A 20,324-nucleotide genomic window follows, 5' to 3' on the forward strand; every position below is an offset into this window, starting at 1 on the left:
ACTGGATAGTTTTTATTTAAAAGCCCAAATGAAATAGAGTAACGAGGCTGTTTTTAAAATGTAAAGAGTAAAAAGTACAGATAATTGCGTGAAAATGTAAGGAGTAAAAGTAAAAAGTCGTCTGAAAAATAATTACTCCAGTGAAGTATAGATAACCAAAATCTCTACTTAAGTAAGGTAACAAAGTATTTGTACTTCGTTACTTGACACCACTGCACAATACAGAAATGAAACATTATTTCTAACCAGCATTGCCAACTTAGCGACTTTATCGCTACATTTGGTGAATTGTCAGACCTTGCCCAGTGACTCTTTCAAAAAGGTAGTTTTTCCCGACTGTTTTCAGGTGTAATTGAAGAGTTTTGTCTCGTATCATCCTGGTTCTTCTCAGCGGGCAGCAGGTGCTGCCGCCCCCCCCCCGTACCAAAGAGCTCTCAGGTGGCCCCGTCCTCCCACAGCCACCCCTCCAGGTCCAGACTGCAAATGAGTCGCGCATCGATGAAGCTGCAGCTGACTGCTGCTGCGCTGGCCCAGCGCCACGGAATAATAATAATAATACATAATATATAGTAATATAATTATTATATTTAAATGCAGCTGCACATATTAGTAAGAGGGTTCGACATGTGACTAAAGAAAACTCATCTGTAGTTCTAAACGTATTTAGTGTGTTTATTACCTCTACAGCATCCATTACAATTAAACACGAATTGTAAATAATGTAAATTGGGTAATGACGCCATTTTGGGGCTATTTTCTTCAGGGGTCGCCATGGCGAAGTTTCCATCTCCTGAGGTTACACTTCCCAAAGGCCCTTGTTGGTTGAGGCATAGTTAAGAATATATTAGCAGTAATAAACCATTTACACCCACAACCCTCACCAAGGTCTCATCCAGCTCCTGTGAACCAAGTATTGGGTTTTGTGTTATTTGTCTGAAAATGTATTCTTGTGAAACATAATCACCTCCCACCAAATTGACCCGGTCTGCCGAGACGTGGCCTCGGTGGCCAGAAAAGCCTCTTGTGTGTTTGTTTGTTGCGGTTGCAGCAAATGTCCGACATCCTCTGCGTTTGTAAGATGCTGCTTTCAATGACAGCTGGGAACTTACCACTTCCAACTCAAGGTTCTTCAGTCTGCACTTTTGGTTTATACCTTGTTCCCCAGATTGTTCTAGACCGGGGGTCTACAGCCGCATGCGGCTCTTTAGCGCTGCCCTAGTGGCTCCTGGAGCTTTTTCAAAAATGTTTAACCTTTTTTCCCCTTTTTTTCTTCTTTTTTTTTTTTTCCCTTTTTTTCTTTTTTTTTTCTTCTTTTTTCCTTTCCTTTTTAATTTTGACATTTCGACTTTTTTCATGAAATTTTGACTTTTTTCTCAACATTTCGACTTTTTTCTCGAAGTGCATAATGAAAAAAAAATCTTCCCCCAGTTCTAACTAATATAGAAACATGCAGCATGTGTTACCTTCATTCTAAAGCTGATACAAGACTTTTCATTTTTTGGGGCTCCAGACATATTTGTTTTTTGTGTTTTTGGTCCAATACGGCTCTTTTTCAACATTTTGGGTTGCCGACCCCTGTTCTAAGACAAATTTTTGAGTTGAAATTTAAAAGCGCCTTTTTTGAGGTCCCAGTACGGGTGGAGGTTTGGATTAGTCTGGTTAGATCCGGGTCTGTGATGTCACAGCGCTGGTACTCTGACCCTTTAATTGATCAAATGTCCACTGTGGATTGATAGTGAGCGCCTGGTACTTCAGTGTAATGTTCAGTGTATATCTCTCCTACTGTTTGACTCTGGATGAACACACTCCACCAGAGCGGTGTGTGTTTAAACGTGCTTGTTTCTCTGCAGATGTGCAGCTGGTGTTTGTGTGCAGGCCTCTGCTCCGCTCTCCTCCGCTCTCCTCCGCTCTCCTCCGCTCTCCTCCGCTCCGTCTGAGTGTGTGATGTTGTGGAGGAGCAGCAGTGGAGCTCATTAGCGGAGCATCATGGGAGCCCGGCCGCCCCGCCGCAGCTCCCAGAGCTCCTCTCCGGGCCGCCTGGCCGGGCTCTCGGTCGCAGCCCTTAATCTGTTTTTAAAACATGTCGTTGTACCGTCGTACGGTGAGCAGCGGCTGCTCGCACCGGCTCCTCGCACCGGCATCGGGCTGCTCACTCTGGCCGTTGGTGAGCGGGATTGTAAGCGATATGTAGATTAATATTTTCATTCCTCAGTTTGTCTGGTTTGTGGTTTTTGCTTGTGAGAAATAAGCTTCTCATTGTAGTCGTATTGCTTCCTGCAGCAGTCTTGAAACAGAATGGTTTAAAATGAATTTCCCACCCCGATACTTCAGCGATTAATTCGGCCTCAGCAATGAGAAAAGTCCTCGTCAGGACTCGAGGACGATGATGGGAATCAGTGAAGGAGAGGGTGGAGTGCAGGAGAAAGAGAGCCAGGCTTGTTGAGAGAACGGGGGGAGGGGGGAAAATTCAAAGTACAACTTTTTAGCTCTGATCAAAAGTCTTCATTACTTAATAGGGATTAATTAATTGATTTATGATTTCAGTTTTTATCAACATCTCTGTTGCCTGGATCAGAATGAGGTGTCCATCCCTCCGCTTCAACATAAATCCTTAATTATGTGTCCTCTTGTGCATTATTTATGTCCACACCGCACGCTTCCTGCAGCAGCTCCTCCGACTCTGATTGAGCATCCAGCTAATAAGTTCTGAGGGATGAAGTTGCTCATTTCATAATCGCTTTTAACTTTATGCTCAAATTAGTTTTAATATTTTTTATCTTATTTTTGAAATGTGGGCGAGGGAGGGTGTTAGGAAATTGGGTCACCACAGCGAACGGTGTGCAAAATCAACAACACAAAGAGCGCGGAGGCCCGGTGTGTGACATCAGCCACGGGTCGTTTCATCCGTTACCCGGGCCGCAGCGTTGGCTGCGAGGACCAGCGTCGGAGAAACCGGTTTCTCTTTCATTCCAGAGCGGTTGCACGTTTGAGAGCTGCATCGTTCCGGCGGTGACGTGGAGAGAAGTCGGCGCTGAAGCTGCCTCTTTAATTATTCAACACAGAAACATCACCAAATGGAAACCAGCAAACAAAACAAAAACACTTCAGAGCTCGTTTTCTCCCCCCCCCCTTTTTTTATTTGCCACATCTGATGCAATTATTACAGCCTCAGAAGAGCCTCTCATAATTACTGTGCATGTCTAATTTTTAATACGTTAAAGCCACTGGAAGACAGGACTGTTAATGTGCAGATGCACGAGCAGTTCCAGTCGGAGCACGAGGCAACAGTGATGAAAGTCCAGGCTTCCCGCGGTGAGAGGTGATGCACCTCCAGACCAAAGTAAATGGAAGTAAAGAATCATCTGTGCAGCGTTATGAGCCGAACGGGAGGCTCTGCTCCTCGCTCTTTGACAAATGAGACTTTCATTGAACAATTATCGTTTCCGGGATCACAATCGCGCCAACAGAATTTGTCACTGTCGCGTTGTGTGTTTAAGGGCGTATTAATCACGTGATTAATTGCCAGATATTACTCGGTGAGAGCCGTCCTGTGTTCCCAGCCAGTTACCACTTTGTCTTTATTGCTGCGTCATGACGTTTTGGGCTTTTGTTTGTAAGACGGGTCAACGAATGTGTGTGTGTGTGTGTGTGTGTGTGTGTGTGAGATATTTACTTGCATTTCTGGTCAATCTTTTACCAGCATGGATCACATGAAATGATCTAAACATTCCTCGACAGCATCTTTATTTTTTCATTTCTTTTTTCTATTTTTAGGTGCCGTTTAAATTTTTACTAAACGGCTTTAAATAAAGTTTTAAATACCTCCAGTAGCTCAAATAATTTTCTTCCTCTGCTCACTGATTTTTTTTTATTATTTTATTTTTCACACCTTTTAGAATAAAAGAGGTTCAAATTAGGAATGACAAGCTTCAGTCCTTTTGTTTAAATTGAACCCCTTTCCTTTAATTGTGCAGGTTTTAAAAAAACTGTCACTTTAAGTAAGGCAATTATGTTTTTGTTTTTTCAGTATTTATTTGCATATAAATTTTTTTTTTTTAAATGAAACAGAAGTTCCCCTGAAGATCTCCCTTTTCAGCTCCTGCAGTTGCGTGTTGGACCGAGTCAGCTCCGCCATCGGCCACTAGAGGGCGCCGCGCCAACGCCACATCTCAGCTCGCTGCTTCCACTCTCACACTGTTCTGCTCGGGTGCAAAAATAATTCTAATTGGGCCTTTCTGCTCTCCTCCAACGCTGCCAAACACACTTTCGTCTGCTCCCAACCTCCAGTTTGAGATGCACAATTTAGTTTTGACAAATGTGATGTTTCAGTTAAATTGTTAATGTTGCTACAGGACTCTGCAAGCCAGACATCAAAGGGCATACATTAATACACACCGCTCGTGTTATTTCTTGTTCTGTTTAGTCTCCCGGGGAGAGGAATATCTGCATGAGAGTTAGAGATCCTCCTTTTTTTTTTTTTTATTTCCCCGTGTCGTTAATAACCCCTGTTTCTTTTCCTAAAGGTAAACCACCTCGGCACGCAAATGAGGAGCTAAAAAAAATGTAAGAGGGGGATCTGAAAACGAGGGGGCCGAGCTGCGTGATCCACCAACGTTAAGAGGCGTGCTTTGAAGAAAATTCCATCAAAGGAAAAACAATAAATAAAGCTGTGTGTGTGTGTGTGTGTGTGTGTGTGTGTGTGTGTGTGTGTGTGTGTGTGTGTGTGTGTGTGTAAAGCTGGTGTTAAATACCTCTTGTTGTTCAGAAATGCTTAAAATCTCAATTGGCTCTGTTAACTGGCATCTGGAGAACAATGAGTTGGATCTGTTAGAGGTTTATAAAAGGCTCTTGGCATTAACGTCTCCTTCCATATGCTCTTACACGCTGCTCTGCATCTTCATCCGAGGCGGCACACCTTGTTTCCAACTACGAAGAAGGAAAAAAAGAGTGTGAGGGGCAGCTCCTGCGATGCCCTTGATTCCCGGCGAGCAGAGAGCGGCTTTATTCCACATCATCATTATTATTATCATTATTATTATTATAGTTTCATTGTGTGCATGATTATGGTCCTCAGGCGTGAACAGACCAGCATTAGGGGCCCGTGGTGCTCCGGGGCACATGCCAGGGACTTTTAGTGTCCAGGTTCACAGCCAGCAGTTTCCACGCTTTGACGGGGGACAGATTTGACGTGACAGGTGAAGTGTTAAACGCCTTTGTGGCTAAGAGGAAGAAAGAAAGAAAAAAAAGAAAACAGTGGCTTCTTCAGTTTGACCTTTTTTTTTTTTTTTGCACAAAGCTCCTCTTTAGCGCTGCGGAGAGGAGGACGAGCTTCCTGTCTTTTGTTCAGCAGATGTGTGGAGGAGCTGAGGATGTGCTCATTCCTGACACCCCCCACTCCCCAACCTGCTGTGACACAAATAGACTCACTGTCACAAGACGTACAGTCAACAGCGTCAGGGATAACGGTCGGTGGAAGGAGAAGCAGCTTCTTAAAAAGCCCTGACAAATTCCTAGGTGAGCCAGAGAGGGAAGGAATCCCCTGGGTAATGTTCCCTGGGCCCTGGGAGGTCAGGGACAGCTGTATGGCTCCTCTCACCGTCCTCACTAGCGTCTCTTAACCAGGTGAGACGTGACCGACCTCTACATCCTCTCCACGCCACAGCAGCCGCTGCGTGCCTTTGCCGTCTAGTGTGTTTGGCATTTTTGCCGTGAAGTGTCGGGGCCGTGCCGCAGCGCCGCGGGCCGTCAGCCGTCAGCTCCGGGACGCCGCTGACGTTGATGGCAGCGGGAAGGGGCCAGGTAGAGGTAGCATCTGTCAGCGCCCATTTGTCAGGCTTTCACTCAGCACCTCTGAGGCGCCGGCAGAGGTATAACCGCACTTTCCATGAAGTCTGCACTTAGTCATGCGGTTATTTGTCTCTTCTCTGCTGTCCAAACAAGAGGTAGTGTCTTCAAGGGCTAATTTATTGCTGTCTGAGTGAATCACCCTCAGAAGAGAAACTGCATGGGACCGTGAGGTGGAGCAGCGGTGCAGGCGCTGGTCTCAGCCTCCTCGGTACAGCCAGGGCTATTGTCCTCTACTGTGCAACGGCCCTTTTTCACCAGCTCACCAGTGACGTGCGGTGAGATTCATGGATGGGGAGGCACTGACTTCATCAGTCAGATTTACAAGCATATGAACCCTCCAGAGCAACTTATTCACCATTTGAATGGCAGCAGTTAACTGGTTATGTTTAAAACCTCCTATCGTCATTCACATACAAATGCTTAAGACATACAAACTGTAGCGAACAAAAAGCACATTTAATTAAAAAAAAAGTTATTATGGTCTTACCTTTACTTATAAATGAAGTCCATGCGCCGCTCCTTCTGAAACTAAGTGTAAACTCCTGCTTGTTGTCACTTATTCTGCAGCCAATGAGTCGCAAGAAGAATCCCTGAGCTCACTAGTGCCCCCTACCGTGAGGCAGGAGAAGTGCGTGCATCACCCCGTGCCTCTTTTCAGCCGTTTTATGATTGCGCCGGCACAAGAAACACATTACACCAGGGCCGCCGCAAGGGGTGTGCGAACCGTGCGACCGCACGGGGCCTCGCGCCCCAAGGGGCCTCGCGCTATGGGCCGTTTTTTTTTCTTTTTTCGTTTTTTCCCTTATAAATATCAACAGTCACGTTCCATTACAGACCTAAATGTGTACTAGTCTGTGCATATCAATAAATATGTGCAATGATGCGCGTGTCTGTTGTTCAATACGTCAGACCAAGCGCAGACACAAGGTGATCTGATCCAGACGCGTGGAGTTGGAACAAACTGTCACACAATGTCGAGAGAACGAGACAGAATCAGGAAATTTCCATCAGGGGATGAAAAAAGAAAAAAAACTAAAGAAAATGGAAGAGTTTAATGCCTCTCTGAAAGGCTTGTTTGATAAATTTGTTACAAAAATCACCGATCCGACCGGGTCTCAAGCAGCCACGGGGCCCCGCGTCGAGGCAAGCCAAATGATGATGAGGCAGGGGAAGGTATCCAGTATTTTGCTAATTGGAGAGTTAAAATTGCGCATATAGACACCCGATCCGACCCGAAAAACCAAAAAAACTTTGCGCGAGGGCCCACCCCGTCCATTTCGCACAGGGCCTCGCAAATCTCCCAGGCGGCTCTGCATTACACACATATAGTTGCTGTTCATTATATAAATCAGCTTGGAACTATGGAAACTTATTTCATATAGCCGAGTCATTGCTGATCCATGCTGCCTCACCGCCCGCATCTTCTCGGCATTTGAACGGCAAATGTGAAAATTTGGCGATTTTGAGGAAAAAATTATCTAAAAATGGTGAAGTTAAATGGAAAATTACTTTATAGTACAAATCAATTGATAAATATAAAAAACAATTTTTTTTTTCATTTTACATTTCTTTCTGCCCATGATGGAAGATGAGGCACACCTTGTCAACCCTCCCTGTTCCTCCGGTCAGGGGAAGCCTGACATGCGGTCAGGCCTCCCCTGGACGCATGTCACTGCAGCTCACATAGCTTTCTGAGCGCTTGATGAGATTAAACTCAAATGTTTTGGTCCAAATAGCTGAAGGAGTCTTTATAAAAGCCCCCTCTTCCATCATATTGTTACAGCTCCGTTCATAGCAGCCGGTTTCGGTGGGTGGAGCCATTTAGCTGGACTCCACCCTCCCCTTGAGGGGTGTGTCCTTTCATGAAGACAGTGTTAGAGTTTTATGCTACTTTTGGAGGTACAGCAAAAGCAGTATGACGTGAGAGGAAGTGGAAAAGATGCGGCTGGTTCTGCTCTGATCTCCACCTGTGATGTCACACACCGGTCACCTCTGCAGTGTCGTACTCGAGCACGGTGAAAAGGTCGCCCGAGGGGTGCACAAGAGCCAATTTTATCGGACCAGTGATGCAGCGAGTTGTGCAGCATTGTAGAGCCGTCCGTGCACAACGCTGTTTTTATTTTTCTGCATGCCCGAACGGGGTTTAACGACATCCAAAAGAAGGGGATCTGTGACAGAAGTAGTGATATCTAGTGGCAGAAATGGCAAATTGCAGCCTTTTATTTTTCATCCATGGAGATGAAGCACGGAGAATCCCGACAGAAACAGTTTATTTCAGTTGGAGGTGACTTATTTTATCTGAATTCTTATCTAACTTGAGAAAACAAGGTCAGACTGCAGGATGTCATGGGAACGGGATGCTCTGCCGTTGCAGCATCTCTTCCAGCCTTTCTGGAGTAGTTGGAAGATAAGTTATGACACTTAAAAATCACTATGTAAACACTAACCCCCCCCCGTTGAAAAATACTTTTACAAAACAAATGTCATGGCTGGCATGCATCTGCATTTTTTTCCCCTCCTTGCGCTGGATCTGAGCGGCTCTGAGATCCGTTCTTTAACCTTTTTTAGCCACTCGGCCCCGGCCTCCCTCTCCTGCCTCTGATTTCCCCAAAGTGCTGTGTTTTATGTGTGCTTTTCTTTGGCATGGTGGAGCTGGCGGGGTCGAGAGGAGCAGAGACGACCGTCTGAGACGTGGGAGAATGAAATGAGGTGGCTGTTTATTCTCCCCGCCAAAGCCACATACCTTTTTAGAGTGGCTTTGGAGCGCGGCCTAAAGCAACACCCCAGTCCGTGTACACAAATTACACGCTGCGTTCTGAGGGGAGGATGGATGGAGGGATGGCAGGATGGGAGAGTCGGTTCCCAGTGAAAACACAGAGGCCGACTGCAGGTATGTCCTTTAAATAGATGCTCCACGTACCTCAAAGTCTTGGGGAACGGGTGCCATGTTTGGTTTCTATCTTATTTCTTTTTTACAGTTTGGGCAGGGTTCACGCGGGGGCCTTGCACGATTACACAACACGACCTCGGGAGCTCATGTTTCGCTCTGCGGAGGAAACGATCTGTGACTTTGATAGATTACAACCAGGACCAATCGTCCTAATTGAAATGAATATCGGAGTTCTTCTCTCGTGGTATTTTTCTTGTCTTCCCCTCAAAACCAGACAAATAGGAGCTGGTTCCACATCGTGTTCACACCGTCGTAACGGCGAGGGTATTAATGCCACACCAGTTCTTCGGGGGGAAAGAATAACAACCAGCGTGAAATGAGAGGGGAAGCTCGTCCAACAGAAACAGTTCTATCCACCTTCTAGATGCATTTAAATCTTTAGGCCTGTGTTATTTGGTGATTCTGCTTGGAGCGATTACCGGGTCGCAGTTGTGGTCACCTTTTTGGAGCTTCAGAACCAGATGGTAAATACTCTGAACCTCTGTTGTTCTTGCTGATGTCGTGTTTGCTTCTGTTTTCACGACGGGATCAATTTGTGTCTCAATTATTGATCGTTCTGCTTCTCTTCATCTTAACTGATTAAAAACACAACAAAAGATTGTTCTTGAGATTATTCTTATTTACTTTGCGGCAAAGTTTCATTTCATTTCATTTCATTTTATTCTTTATTTCATTCAAAAAACAAAACAATTCAATACAAACACAAATACAAATGTTCCTAACTTGGGAATGAAAAGGAAGCAGAAAGAAGAAGAATCTTATCTGATCTGCCACTTTCACAAATAACATAAATTAAAAATAATAAAAAAAAAAAAACAACAACTAAGTGAATAAAAAAACGAAACTAAAATAAAATTAAAATAACATTAAAATAAAATTACCGCCGTCTATGGGTATGTCAATCAAACTCAACTAACATTTTTCATTATATTTCCTTAACATACAGGCTTTAATTGTTCTTTTGAATGTAATGTTTGATTTGGATTCTTTGTTTTCTTTATTCAGATTGTTCCATAAACTGATTCTTTCACAGAAACACAACGTTCCATCAATTTAGTCCTGAATCTTGTTTTTTTTTAAATCTCTGTTCCTTTTAAGTTATACTTGCTTTCTCTTTTTTCAAATCTCTTCTGAATGTTGATTGGTAAAGTTTTTTTATGAGCTTTAAACATAATTTGCAGTAAAGTAAGTTAAGAAGTGTCAGTTTGTGTCGTGTTTACCCACATTAATCTCCTGCGAGCCTCCCCCTCATCCCCATCCCGGGGCTGATGGGGGCAGGAAGGGGTCAGCGCCGAGCAGGAAACGGGGCGGTTCTTCATCGGCGAGCTGATGATGACCAGCGGCCCGGAGAGCGCCGGCTCATCCATCACCACCGTCCCTGTCTTCTCGGGGCGACCCGGCTGCAGACCCGGGGCCGTGACCCCCGGGTCGGCCGGCGTGTGAGCAGCGGAGCGGCCCGGGTGGAGATGTTGTGTGAAGTCCTGCTGACGGCTGTAATTACAGCCCGTCCCGTCGCAGTCCAGGGAGTCGGGGAGAGAGATCCTTGCTGGTTGATGATTGTGTGTGAGAAGGTGGGAAGGCCGGGGTGGCGGGCGGGCGACGTCATCCTGCCCCTGAGCCATGAGACGCGATATTCCCGGTGTGCGGAGGCTCCGTATTGTTTGGCAGTCCAACCGTACATTAGTGGTGGTTGGGGCTTTGACGCGCCCCAGCTGTTCCCGGTGTGAGAACGCAGGTTGGACTATTTTGAGTTTTCCGCGCAGCCTTGTGGTAATCGCATCGCCGTGGAGAAGTCTCGGTTAGTCACTCTCCCACCATAGCTGGGAGGGAATTCATGAAAATCCTGCACTTGGTGACAAGTTTTTGATATTTGGCATGGTGTTAGTTATGGACATAAGGTTTGCAAAAACCACCGCAAACAAATTGGGACTTCCCCCCTAGTGGCCGGTTTGCAGGAAATTCAAAATGAATCAATAAGCGAGGCGATAGAGGCGGCATTGTAGGTGTTAGTTGGGTTTAAATATGCACAGCTGATGTTTTTTGTGTGTTATTTTAACAAAATCCTATTCTTTCACTGTGACTTAGTTCTTAGGTTCTGTTCATCTTAAGCCTGAATGAAGCCACTGTTCTCACCCAATCAGATTATTGATACTACAGTGATAGTGACCTGTCCAATGAACAATAAATTGCATTCCTCGGGGGGTGAAAATATGGGAGTTTTTTGGGCAAAAAATGACCTTGAAAATTAAATTTGACCTTCAACGTGACCTTGAAATAGGAGATTTATCCCAGAATTGAATTCGTAGCACCAAAAAAGTAGAAAAAGTGACAATATTCAACAATCTAGGACTAAGAGCAGCTGAGATATGACCTTTGGTCTTTTTGGCGGGAGCCATTTTGAATTTTCTGCAAACCGGCCACTAGGGGGCGTCACAATTTGTTTACGGTGGTTTTTGAAAACCTTATGTGCATAACTAACACCATGCCAAATATCAAAAAGTTGTCACCAAGTGCACAATCTTTATGATTTTTTACATATTCCCTCCCAGCTACCAATATAAACCCACGCAACCAAACAGACGGCCAGGAACGCTCAAAGTTTCACCAAGGAGATCCAGGGGAACAAAGAAGGAAGAAGGGGGGGGGGGGCACAACTGCCTATGGGCCATGCAGAGGCGGCCACAGCTGCTGGCTGGTGGAGCAGCCCGGCCTCTCCCAGGCCATGCAGATGTGGGAACCCTGCAGCTACGAGGATGCAGCTCCGAGCCACACCCCCTCCCCGCTTCACTTCCCATCACACTCGCTCTCCCTCTCTCCTCAGGACCTGAGAAATATCTTTCTGGTGGACTCCAATCCCTGCGTTTGACCCCGTACCCTCTCGTCGGCGGTTGGGCTTTAATCAGCGCAGCTGCCAGACGGGAGGAGTGAAGCCCCGAGGTGCAGTACTGCAGACGGCCACAAGGAGCTGGCTTCAGTAAAGCATCACCCTCTTTCATAAAAGTTCACTCATACTGGGCCCCGTGTTGGAAGAGAGACTGAAGGAGGGGGATTGTGCATCCTTTCCTGTGACCCCATTTAAACTGCTGCTGCATTTGAAAAATGGTTCCAGCCTCATCCCATTTGGGTTCATTGACTGCATTTACATGCAGTCAAAATTTGGGTTATTGCTAATATTCCGGTTACTGAAACATTGGGAATATTCCGTTTATATGGTAATTGATCCTTTGGGATATCTGGACCAAACCAGCGACGCACGGAGAACATCATGACACAATTCCCGTAATTTCTTCTTCCTGTATCCAAATTCAAAACAAATGCTGCTTCACACAACTTTTCTCTCACCTTCTTGTAAATCTTTTCTATCCCGGTACTCTCTAGCGTCTACAAATGCAGAAATGTTCATATCCTTCATTACATTTATGAAGTGATTAGTCTCCTCCTGGTCTTGTGTTTCTCCGTGTTTATAAGAACTTCCTGGACTCAAAACACCAGGATTCCTTGTGAACAGAACATGTGCAGAAAACAGATTCCTGTTCTGTTTGATGGGGATATTCCGTTTGGCGTTTACATGACCAAATATTCGGGTTTTAAAAGGAGGAACACAGGGGTCATATTGGGGTTTTAAAAACCCGAATATGAGCAAATTCAGGTTATTCAAAGGGGTTATTGGTGTTTACATGGCCGTGCAAATTCGGGTTATTGCTAATATTCAATATTAAACCAGAGAAACTACTGAAAACATGGACATTAAACCAGAGAAACTACTGAAAACATGGACATTAAACCAGAGAAACTACTGAAAACATGGACATTAAACCAGAGAAACTACTGAAAACATGGACATTAAACCAGAGAAACTACTGAAAACATGGACATTAAACCAGAGAAACTACTGAAAACATGGACATTAAACCAGAGAAACTACTGAAAACATGGACATTAAACCAGAGAAACTACTGAAAACATGGACATTAAACCAGAGAAACTACTGAAAACATGGACATTAAACCAGAGGAAACTACTGAAAACATGGACATTAAACCAGAGAAACTACTGAAAACATGGACATTAAACCAGAGAAACTACTGAAAACATGGACATTAAACCAGAGAAACTACTGAAAACATGGACATTAAACCAGAGAAACTACTGAAAACATGGACATTAAACCAGAGAAACTACTGAAAACATGGACATTAAACCAGAGAAACTACTGAAAACATGGACATTAAACCAGAGAAACTACTGAAAACATGGACATTAAACCAGAGAAACTACTGAAAACATGGACATTAAACCAGAGAAACTACTTACTTGTATTCTACATTTTAGTCTCGTTATTCGTCTACGATATTGCATTATATATTTAATTATCAGTATTGTCACATGACCAGCAGTTTCGTTGCGTCTCGTCCCATTTTCTCAGGTGATAAAGTTTCATTGATGACGATATTTAGTCATAATTTTTTTTGACGAAAGCAACTTTAAACCACAGTCAGCTGTCAGTTAAGACCACGGTCTTAATTAAAGACCGAGTGTCTTCACAGATTAGGGTTCTCTCAATAACCAGACCGTGGAAGAAAATAATATTTTATCAGGACGTACAGCGACGTTGCAGTTTAAAACCTTTTTAAATCAAGAGTTGGTGTTCGTGGTCTAACGTTTTAGATTTTCAGTGTTTTGGAGATAAAACTCAATCCGGGGCAAAAGGAAAAATCAGCGATGAATATTGTTTGGCTTTGAATATTATGTCTTTGAATTGCTTTCAATAATATTTATAATTATATTCAATCTCATGTAACAAAAAAGGCCGGTCTTTAAATGTGAGAGCAATTTTAGGATAATTAATAGATCTGACTATTATAAACCAACAAATAATCTCTTTATTAAATATAATACTCTAAAATTCCATGATATAGCAGAGCAGAAAACTGTTCTATTTGCCTTTAAAGCCCAGCAGAAACTGCTTCCAAACTACATTCAGGATTTGTTCCAAATAAAAGAAACCTGCTCTGACCTGAGGGGGAAACTCATGTTTGAGACGACGACAGTAAGAACTAATATTAAAAAGAGATGGACATCAATTAAGGCTAGAGAAATATGGAATAGTTGTAATAACAACCTAAAAATGTGCAGTTCTATCTTCAAGTTTAAGGAAATGTTTAAAGAAAATACTGTAAATAAATATAAAACACTATAATTATAAAGTATATTATAAAAAACATTCTAGAATGTGAAACGTCAAATTTATATTTTGTCTTATTTATTTTTGTCTTTTTTTTATTATTATTATTTTTTTTTATTTTTTTCATTTTTTTTATTATTATTTTATTTTATTTATTTTTTGTCTTCTTTATGTATTGTTTGTTTCCATGGAGTAATGCTAATGTCTCATATTTAAGCTGATCATAAGATAAAAAGGGTCGGCACTATAAGCTACGGCTTCAGCTACACCTTTTCGGCAAAAGAAATGTTTATTTTACCTTTTCATCTTGTTTTGTAAAAAAGTGTGTACAAGCCGAAATAACGATTCATTCATTCATTCATTCATTCATTTATTCATTCATTCATTCATTCATTCAATTTAATCAATGAATCAAGACGAGGATGCATGGATGCAGGGTCAGAGGGAGGTGTTAGCATCCTCAATCGCTCTGAAAAGTTCTGTGTACCAACGTCTTTGTGAAACAAGCCAGTGCAACTCAGACTGCAGAGGAAACAACAACGGTCTGCCCAAGTGGGGCGAGAGGAAAAGCACCAGGGCGGGCAAACAGCCATGAAATCCCTGACGCCTCCTGCCAGCGTGGAGATAGGCCCCGCCAACTGCCCAAATCCAGAGCAAGTCCTCATTCCTCCCAAGCAGGGGGGTTGGGGGGGGGCACCGCTAAAGCCTCTCCCAATGTCAAGTGGCAGTTATTAGACAGACAGGAGTTTCCATGTCCCCGGTGATCTGTGTGGTCCAAGCAGGAGTGCCAAACCCCGAGCTGCCGTCTTTCTCCTCATCTTAGCCGCGTCTTCTCCCGCGTTTTTGACGGCGGTCCAGATTTTGCGGTAATCCCTGGCAGGCCTCGTTGTCTCAGGTACACCTCGCGTGCGGCTGACGGCGCCGATAATACATAAGCGCCTAGAAGACGCGGTACCTGCGGGAGACGTGCTCGCCGCTGCCGAGGAGACGGCTCATGCCACACTCTGAGGACTTTGAGAGGATTTGGGTGCAAATCACATTCTGGTATTTCTCTCCTCCTCCATTGTGCGCCGTAATGTCTTGGCGAGGGTGCGGAGTCGGGTGGCATCTCCTGCACCCACCCAGTGGAATCATGGGTGGTAAGTCTTCTTCTGCTGTTACAAATGCAGCAGTCGAACATGAGTCTCAGGGTCTTGGATTAGCCGTGTTTCTGCGCATGTTGGCGGCGGCGGCGGCCTTGTGAAGTCATCAGATCGTACTTTCTGTCGTGCCGCAATCTGCCAGTGCAGACGCCGCTGGTTCAAAACCCAAGTCAACTGCTGTTTGTTCATTTTGGCTTCAGCTGTCCGGCAATCCCAAGAACATGTGGGAGTTCATATCCAAGGATAATCTTTATTTCTTTTTTCTGCTTCCCATTTACGGCCAACGTTTAATGCCTCGTCTCGGGTGTATTGTCGCCTTTGGTTAAAGCACAGTGTTATTTTTTTTTTATTTATTTAAAAAAGAAGAGGGGGGCAGGAGGGAGAACGAGCTTTGGAGAACAGAACCCTAATCCTTGGGTGACCACTTGGCGAGGCCCGGATGAGCGTTGGCATTAAGGCGACTGGAATAGTTTTCAGAAGTACCAGGGCCGTCCTTTTGTCTTCTCAATGCGCTGGAGCACATTAGCCGGAGAGCTGGAGACGAGGCGGGGCGACATGAGAGCCTGCATTTATCAGTTCACAGTTTCAGAGGATATTGCAAATCAATTTATTAGATTATGAGGCCTGCTTTGAGCTCTGCTTTTTCTCCTCCCCTCCCCTCGCCGCTGCTTTCAAACATAATATTTTAAAGGAAACTCTATTTCCAGATTATAGAGCACTTTATCGCAGAACAAGGAAGTATAAATTTTGGCCCAGACATTTTAAATCCTATTTTCTCTCTCCTTCTCTTACAGTTACGTGTCTTCATCTTCTCAAGGACATTGACATAATGCTGTTTGTGTTTTTCTTTGGTCTGCATCGCTCAATTTAGCATTTTAGATGTGGATTCCTGTAAAAGCACAAATTAACTGTCAAACGGACATTTATCTTGAGCAGAGGAGTTGCTCGCGCGGGCCCGTGGGCTTCCTGTACGTTCAACTGTTGTAGGAGGTTCGACAATCATTTAAGGACACCGATGGGACCGGTAAGCGCTCTTACCAGTGGCAGTTTGTGCAGCCGTCCAGTCCACACGAAGTATAAACTGTAATTAATCTTCCAGCAATTGATCCAATTATCCAATTGAAGCTGCAGTTTATGAATGCTCGGCTTGTTAAGTGCTAAGATAAAGCTCAGGCCTCTCCAAGACGAATGAGACGATCCCTTAAATGGTATTATTCATGTTTGGAGACCAAAGATTTTTCTCACTGTGCCGTTTCAAAGCTGCTCGTGCATCCCCGCCATGAAAAAGATGATTCACAATGGTAATCGTTGCTCTTTAATTCCTCTCCTCTCGTGTTTGGCCAAATTGTGATAAAACCCTTAAGGGGAATCCCTCCTCTCCTCTGATGGATGTCCTTTTTTTGGATCATGATTCATCTAATGCTGAGGATTAATGGGACTGGTGGCACGCAAATGAGTTGTATCCAGTTCCAGATGATTTTAAAAGTTTGCTTGTGTTATTCCTAAAGGGTAACCGGGTTCAGTTGGCACCGCTGGCGAACCGGACTGATGGCAGGTATGATGCCGTACGGCCAATGCAGCGTCCGCTGCACGAAAGCCTCTGCTCTACTTCCTTAAGACGTCCTTAATCTTTTAGCGCTTCTGCATACGTTCATGCGTCGTGTGGAGGGAATTTAATAGCCTAAACAGTGGGTTTAATACTTATGTTGTGTGTTAAGCTCATGTGTTGAAATCTGATGTATACGGGCATATCAGTGTGATACGTTTTACTATTTTAAATCAGGGTGCATTTTGGGGAAAACTAGCCTTTATGTGCGTGCTGGATTTGTCTGGAGTGAAAACACTGCCCACTTTTAATCCAGATGGGGCTCCCGTGAATGTATTTGACCGATTTATGTCTGTTGTAATCCACGAGGTTGACAAAATAAGCAAAATACAGTCATTTGATAACATCTGTACATGTACACTGCAAATTTTGTGGATATTTCAAAGTTGTTTTTCAGACAATTATCTCATAGTCCTTATGTGTTTTTTCGAACATTGGGTTATTTATCTTTGGACAAAACAAAAAAAATATGAATGATGATTATATACAAATGTTTTCATTTAAGTTATTAGAAAATGAACTTGGGTTGTAATTCATATGGTTATTGTGATTCATAGGCAGCAGTAAGTATGATTACTTTTTTTTATTGATCTTTTGTTTTCAGCTTAAGTATGATAAACACTCGAACACGCGTTTCCAGATCGGAGATTACGATTAAATCCATCCAGCCTGCTCATCTTCATCTGCATCCTGTCCCTGAGGTGGAAGAGACGAAGCTCCACTCAGGTACAGGGCGGTGTGGATCAGTGGGTGGGGCTGGGACTGGTGACGGAGGGATCCCCAGTCTCAAACAGTAGACGTTCGCCGTCCACTGAAATATTTCCAAATGGCAGATTTCTGCCCCGCTTCAAGTTTGCAAGATCATACTCTGGTGGATTCACGGACGCGTGGTTAATCTGCAGTCTGGATGCTGAGAGTTGAACATCTCCTGGTCCGGCCGCGGCTTTGGTTCGGGGAGGAGGCCGAAGGCAGCACCGGCTGCTCGCTGAGAAGAGCCAGGACGATACGATGCTTCAAATTAGTCTATGAAAGTCTGTCGCTAGACAGTTTTTATCTAAATATAGCGGCAGAGTTGTTCACTTGGCAACTCTGACATCAGCTGAATAATGTAATTTAGGGAGATTAAAAATAAAAAGCATCGCGGCATCTGCAGCAAACCGGAGGATCAGCAGGTAACGAAGGCAGGGCCCCCGTCTGCCGGCTCGCCCAGGTGAACTGCAGGAAACCAGAGGAGACGGCGCGAGTGGTCGCGTTGATGAGCCCATCCATCATCGTCGGAGGCTTCGTTGTTTATGACGACCAGAAGAAACCTCATTGGTGCATGCAGAGAAATAAAAACAGCGTCGTGCACGGACGGCTCTTCAGTGCTGCACAACTCGCTGCATCGCTGGTCCTGCAGCACACAAGAGCCACTGATACTAATAATTAAAACCACCATCAGAGCTGAATGATATTTTTAACTTGTTCTAAGAAAAGATGCTGATTGCTGATTTCCTCTGAAATTCAGTAAATATGAGAGGAAATGTTTGATTGTTGAGATCTAAATTTTTCATTTTTGACCTTTTCTTCATGAACAGCTCCCAAATGCTCCGATATTCCTTGGTTAGGTGAACTTATAGTTTTCAGTTTGGGTAAAAAAAAAAAAAGGTAATGATTTTTTTTTTTTGCTTTTACTTTTATTTTTATTCTTAGATGAAATGTTGTCTGACGGAGAATTTAATTTTTATGTAATTTTTCACGGGTTTCATTTTTGAAAAATGAAATGAAATTAAAAAAACCAGTAAAAAAAGCACTAATTTAAATTTTCCTGATTCGGCTCTTTTTCTGAAAAATGAGACCCAAATCAGGAAAATTTAAATTACTGCTTTTTTTCATCCCTCAAGATTTATCCAGTAATTTCTTCATTTGACCAAAAATGGGAGGGGGGTGCACGAGCAGCAGCCTTGCAACGGACAAATGAGATTCACATCAAGCGGACCGTTTAAACATCAGGAAAACCGTATTCTGGATGACCTTCGACTCCTTGATGGATTTCTAGTTTTACACCAGCGAAGATGTTGGATATAAAACAGTTATTAACTCAAGCTACATATGGTTTTAAATAAAGCTCCTGCAGGAATTAGCTGCATCTTTTCCTGCTTTGTTATAATCCCGCCTCTTGACTGCATGTTTATTCACGGATCTTACAATTTCACTTCTGACGAGTTAAAAATAATCAAAGACCCTGATATCTCTTTGAAAGCGTGCCGTCAACTTGTCCACCTTAAGTGTGCGGGGGGAAAAAGCCTGCAGAGGAGTGTTGGGGTGGGGTGAGGGGGGGATGAGAGGATGGTAAAAGAAAAAAACAAAAAGAAAAGCGGATGAAAAGGACGTTATTAGCTTGGTCGCGGTCGGAGCCCATTTGCGTCCATTTGCATCTGGGCTGGAACCTGCAGCTGAGAGCATCTCGGCGATGGATAATGACCGGTTGTCACAACAACGCGGGAGGTGGCCCTGCCAGCGAAATGACGGCCCTGTCACTCCTCCGCAAAGACGGAGCGCTGGCAACCTGTAATTCCCCCCCCGGCGCTGCTTCCTTCCTGCCTGCCGGCTGGTTAAATGGCACTTTTGAAGGAAGTAAATCTGCAAAGTTGTGTTTAATAACATTGCCGGGGCCAAATGTTTGACGCGGGTGAGGTGTGTTTGTGGGGTGGGGGGGGTGGCGGAGAGTGAGAGGCTCACGGGGTTAAGAGGGATTTGTCATTTGTTTGCGCTCCCAGGCCCTAATCTGTTCATTGAAACGGCCCATCTTTTCAGCTAGCTGTTTTCAAAGTAAATGAAAAAACAATTATGCTGCGCGTGAAGAGGGAGCGCGGCAAGGTGGGATGCTGCTCGCTCAGTGTGGCGGCCTATTGATGCTCCAGCCCCCCTCAAAGTCTCCGCCTAATGTGCTTTTGCAGTCGTTTCTCTTTTCTTTCTTTCTTTTTGAACCATTTGCATTTTTAAATGCAAAACTGTGGGAGTCGGTAGTTATGTGCCACGCATGACGACGACGTCATAGTCGTTATCTGCACATCCTTTGGTCTGTAGAGGATAGAGTAGTGGAGAAAAACATTGTGATTTATCTATTAATTATATATATAGATGTACTACACTTGTACTGTACATCCTTTTAATCCTTTTTGTTGTTGTTTTTAAGAATAAAAACATATCTAAAGAGATTTTAAGAAAAAAAATTAAACCAAGAAGCAAAACTCGCGTGGGCAATACGAAGTACCCCCACCTGGTGCTTCCAGAGGATTCAAGGCGTGCAGACCTCTGTAAAAGCAAATGTATAGTAGCATTAAGATGTGTCAACATAATGCCAAGAGGGAAAGATGCAAACAATGGTTTTAGAGGAGCAGGATGAGTCTAGAAAAGGGTTCAAACACTTGAGTTTAATTCAAGTTACAGTCTTTGACCCTACATGCTAAATAAAAACTGTCATAGGAACCAAGACGATGTGTTTGGAAGAGTTTCCAGGAGAAAACTCTCCAACTCTCTAAATGGAGCTTGGAAGCAGGACTGAAGTTCACACAACTCTATCCCAACAAACCACTTCTGGAGATGTTTGGC

The sequence above is a fragment of the Cololabis saira genome, chromosome 24 (assembly GCF_033807715.1).
Source record: "Cololabis saira isolate AMF1-May2022 chromosome 24, fColSai1.1, whole genome shotgun sequence".
In the NCBI taxonomy this organism is placed as follows: Eukaryota; Metazoa; Chordata; class Actinopteri; order Beloniformes; family Belonidae; genus Cololabis; species Cololabis saira.